The sequence below is a fragment of the Vitis vinifera genome, chromosome 13 (genome assembly GCF_030704535.1).
Source record: "Vitis vinifera cultivar Pinot Noir 40024 chromosome 13, ASM3070453v1".
In the NCBI taxonomy this organism is placed as follows: domain Eukaryota; kingdom Viridiplantae; phylum Streptophyta; class Magnoliopsida; order Vitales; family Vitaceae; genus Vitis; species Vitis vinifera.
The window spans coordinates 8,934,291-8,939,329 of NC_081817.1; the positions used below are offsets into that span (position 1 = coordinate 8,934,291).

Sequence of the window (5,039 nt, forward strand, 5' to 3'; positions counted from 1 at the left end):
ACATTGGTGCATAAATCCTTCTTACTAAACTTCTATTTTATTTATGAATTATTTACTTAAAAGGGTTAAAATAATATCCATGTTCTTAAAAGTAACCCCCTTTCTTAAAAGTCGTCAAAATGACCATTGGAAGACAAAAATGTTACCCCCTCTCCCTTTCTCTTCTCACCACCCCCACATTTTTTTTTTACTTCCTTCTAATACATGATTATTTATTTCCATTTTACATATATACTTTTAATTTGTAGTCTTTGAAATCACACTACCATTCAACCCCTAGAAAAACCCATTTCATTTCTCATTTTGATTTAGGCCATCAATTTTTTTTTCTTTGATTAATTCTCTTTTAGATATAGAGAATAGAAACCCTAGAAAACTGTAGGAAGTCCTCTTTACTTCTCATTAACTCTCTTGATTTAGATTTATATATATATATATATATATATATATATATATATATATATATATATATATATATATATTTTAAAGTTGTCTCATACCTTATTTTCAAGCAAGAAGAAAAAATATAGTTTCTTGAAGAGTTATAAGCCAATGAGGTTCAAAGTGGTAGGAAGAAAGCATCTATCTTAGTTGCCAACACGAGGAAAATGAATCTACTAAGTCTGTAAGTAGTCTTTGTATCTGCATTTTTGAAATTTCTAAGAATTTATATATTATGTATGTTTCATATTAATTAATTGATAATATGTATCACCTACGATTTGTAAGATAATGTTATGCAATGATGTTTGATTATAGCTAGATTTGCTACTTCATGTTTTTAGAAATTTATTAGGAATTTAGGTATTAAAGTTTGTTCAAGGTAAATATTTAATTTTAGAAAAGTTTCTTTACTATTGTTAGTCATAAATTTGGGAAACAGATAATATTTCAAAGTATGTAGTAATATTTGATTAGAATTAAAGTTTCATAGTTTATGATAGAAAATTCATCAAATTTTAGTGACTTTAAGAATTTGTTTCCTTACTTGTGTGAAATATGTATTGATTAAGATATACATTTTTGTTTGAAATTAAGTTATTTATAAAAGTAGAAAATATCATTTTATAATACAGTGTAGGAAGAAAAACTTTTTATTTTGGTATTTTTCATTGAAAAATAAATTTTTGAAAATTTTTTTATTGAAAAAAAATTTGATTAGCCTCATATAAAAGTGGTTTTAAAAAAACTTAAAAAAGAATATTTGAATAAACAAATTAACTTTATTTGGCAATAAAAATTTTGTTTTAACTTTGTTAATATTGTTGTTACTATTGTATAGAATGGTAAAAAAAAGGAAACCTACCAAGTTATTGACGTAAAACACAACTTGGGTTGTAAGTTCTTTTGGATTTTGGGAGATTTGGTATCATATTGGAACTCATGTTATTTATTATCTAGAATAAATATAATCCTCTTAGAATTTACATTAGTATGACTTATAGGTAGACATCAACATTGCATCGCTACACTTAGTAAGTTGTTATCAGATATATTGCATATTGTGGCATATTATTGGGATAATGGTAAACTCTAAGGGTGACAAATATTGAGATATAAAATGGTTGTATGATATTCCTCAAAAGGAATATGTGAGAATATAAATTTCAAATATTCATCTTATCATTTACCATATATCTTATACAATTATTTTTTTTTTATAACAATCTTAATTTTGATTATTGGTGTTTAATGTAGTGGTGATCATAGATTTTTCTTAATCAAATGTGCAGTGTACTTGATGCATGACAATTCATTCAAGTCTCTAATCAACATCCCTATAGACTAGTTTCAAGAGAAATTGGCAACAAAATAGCTTTTGTCTATGTAACGTGTTCATATGTTGTTGAGGATTGACTTTTGGTTTGAAGGAATTTTATTGGGTGTTCTAAGTTTTAATTTTTAATTTTAATTTGATATATTCATAACATGTTGAAGTGATTTGATTAAAATATTATATATTTTTTATTAACACTTCATATGTTATTAATAGATACATAATCAAATTTTAGATGAATAGTTTTAATTTATAGAACTTAACTTATAAGGTGTTTAACACTGTTTCGAATGGAAGTATTTTTAGTGAAAGCGTTTTTTTTTGAAGTATTTTTTAGAGAATCATCTATCAAGTGATTATCTGAGAAACATTAGATGAAAGAATAATGACTAAACTTTGTTTTAAAGATAAAAGAATAAAGTGAAAAATGTAAAGGGAAAGAAAAAGGTCATTTAAAAGGGTTACTATTGAAAAAATGGGTGTCATCTCAACCTTTTTGACCAAATAACCCTTTATTTAATTTAAGATAAACATTAAGAATTTAATTAATCACCTCATTTATTGGAATTGGTAGAAGTTGATTTTCTATCATTCACATTCATGGGAGCTAAACAATCTTTATCTTATCAAAATCCTATTGGATTCAGCTTCCTACTTAACATACATATTAAATAGATTAACTAAGATTTATCTAAAAATAGTAACACTTCCAAAATGCCATGATATCTTGGACATTTCCAACTTAACAAGACTTGCTCATATTTTGTCCCCCTTTATGCTCCCATATACTCCCACATTAGCAATCATCATGGATTGTTCAAATTATGTCAAGTATTCCCAATTATAGAAAGGAACGACTCTTACCTTCTACTTAATCCTTTCTAATAATTAATTTCTTATGGAGGATTTAGCATTTCCTTTTTAATTGATGTAGTACTTCCTGCAACATTCAGATTTAGAGTAATGTTGTTGGCATTTCCTTCTATGCAAACTTGTCTTTCAACTTTTCTCCAGCCAGTAAAAGGGTAATAATTGCACTCTCTTTTCTTGCTTATAAGATTAAGAAATTTGATTAATTTTATCATTTTTTCACCTCTATTATTTTTTAGAAAAACTAAAGAAAATAGCAATATAAAAGAAATTAAAATTATTTTTACTAACCCTGCTGGGATTCCATTTCTTTTTGTTTCAGTACTCATCCTCTCTCCTCGCCCTTTCATTCTCTCACGGTGTATATCCAGTGGATCAAACCGAAAAGCAAAAATATTCTCTCTCCCAAGCAAAGAGCAAAGAATACTTTCTCTCTCTCAAAGAACGATTTCATGGATGCTAGAAATGGGAGTATCAGTGTTGTAATGCTGCCATGGTTGGCTTATGGCCACTTATCTCCCTTCCTAGAGATGGCTAAGAAGCTTTCAAGGAGAAACTTCTGCATATATTTCTGTTCTGCACCTGTTAACCTGAGATTCATCCAAGGCAAACTTACTGATCGAAGAAGACTCTCATTCAATAAAACTAGTAGAACTCCATCTTCCATCCATGCCTGAACTTCCTCCTCACTACCACGCATCCAAGGACCTCCCACCACATCTCATGTCCACCCTTAAAAAAGGCCTTTGACATGGCAAGTCCCAGCTTTGCCAATAGCTTGAAAAATCCTAGCCGGACTTGTTTCTATGAGTCTTCCAGCCATGGGCACCAGCTGCAGCTTCTTCACTGAATATTCCTGCTGTTCTGGTTTCAATTGGGGGAGCTGCATTTTTGTCTCTCATACTTCATTTGGATAAGAAGCCCGGTACCCCATACCCCTTTCCAGAGCTTTTTCTTGAAGATTTTTGGTGGGTAAAGATTACAGGAAATGCTCTTGATTCTGCAAATGGCATCAAAGACCATGGGCAGTTTGTTGGATACTTGAAACAATCATTCAGCATCATTTTGGTAAAAAATTTCCGAGAATTTGAAGCAAAATCTATAGATTATCTGTCTGTTTTAATTGAGAAGAAGCCAGTAGCTCTTTGTCCACTGATCGGGGACCAAACAGACAAAGATGATGAGGGAACTGATATCATTGAATGGCTTGACAAAAAGGATAAATCATCAGCTGCTTTTGTCTCCTTCGGTACTGAATGATTTCTGACCAAGGAGGAGATGAAAGAGATAGCTTATGGGCTCTGATCTGAGCAAGGTTAAATTCATATGGGCGGTAATGTTTCCTCTGGGTCATAAAGGTAAATATTGAAGAGGCACTACCAGAGGGGTTTCTTAGCAGGATGGGAGAGAGAGGAATGGTTGTGGAGGGATGGGTACCGCAGAAAAAAATTCTACTACACTCTAGCATTGGTGGTTTTGCGAGTCACTGTGGATTCAGTTCTCTTTTTGAAAGTATGAAGTTTGGGGTTCCAATTATAGGCCTACCTATGCAACTCGATCAGCCAGTGAACGCTAAACTTGCAGAGCTGACTGGTGTAGATGTTGAGGTAAAGAGAGATCAGAGCGGAAGACTTCAAAGAAAAGAGATAGCAAAAGTGATTGAACAAGTGGTTCTTAGGCAAGATGGAGATAATCAAAGGAGCAAAGCCAAAGAATGGAGTGAAAAGATAAGAAAAATAGGAGAAGAAGAGATCGTAGAGGTAGCAAAGGAGCTGGCGAAAGTTTGTGGCAAGGAGAAATTAATTTGTGCAGCCTAGTGCATGGAAATAAGCTTCTGTGACATTGCCAATTTATATCTAATTTGGATTCATGCCGTATTGTTGAATGGCATTTAATTTCTATTCTTCTATGTTAATTTCTTCACATTTGGGTGTTCTATTTGATTTTCCTTAATCCTTAGCAATTAAGTAGATATGGCTCGAGTTTTTTTTCATGTTATTCCTTAATCCTTAGCCCCTTGACTGGGATGGTGGCATTGAGGGCCTCATGGGTAGACCTTGCACCCAAGAGGGCACCTAGGAAAATGGCAACGTGTTAGAGGTTTGTTCATCCTCACAAAGGCAAAAAGTGTTGAGGAAAGCAACAGTAGGGGTTGGCATAGTGTATGGCTTGCACAGGCACCCACACCATGCCTCCCACACACCCATGTGCCCCCGTGCCCATAGCACACATGGACTGTGCATAGCAGTAGATGGCACGAGCCAAGTTGGCCAACGCCGGTATTTTTCCCCTTAAAGGAGAACTCTGAAAAGGAGGTTTGGAAGTGGAAAAATTATTTTTGGATTTTTTTAATTTTTAATAAATTCATTATATCTTCTCAAGTATATGTGAT

The 5,039-nt window shown here is 32.4% G+C and overlaps 1 pseudogene; it reads left to right on the top strand.

Annotated features, from left to right (window-relative positions):
- The first annotated feature begins 3,099 nt into the window (after positions 1–3,099).
- LOC132254883 (UDP-glucosyltransferase 29-like) lies at positions 3,100–4,464 on the top strand (annotated as a pseudogene).
- The last annotated feature ends 575 nt before the right edge of the window (positions 4,465–5,039 follow it).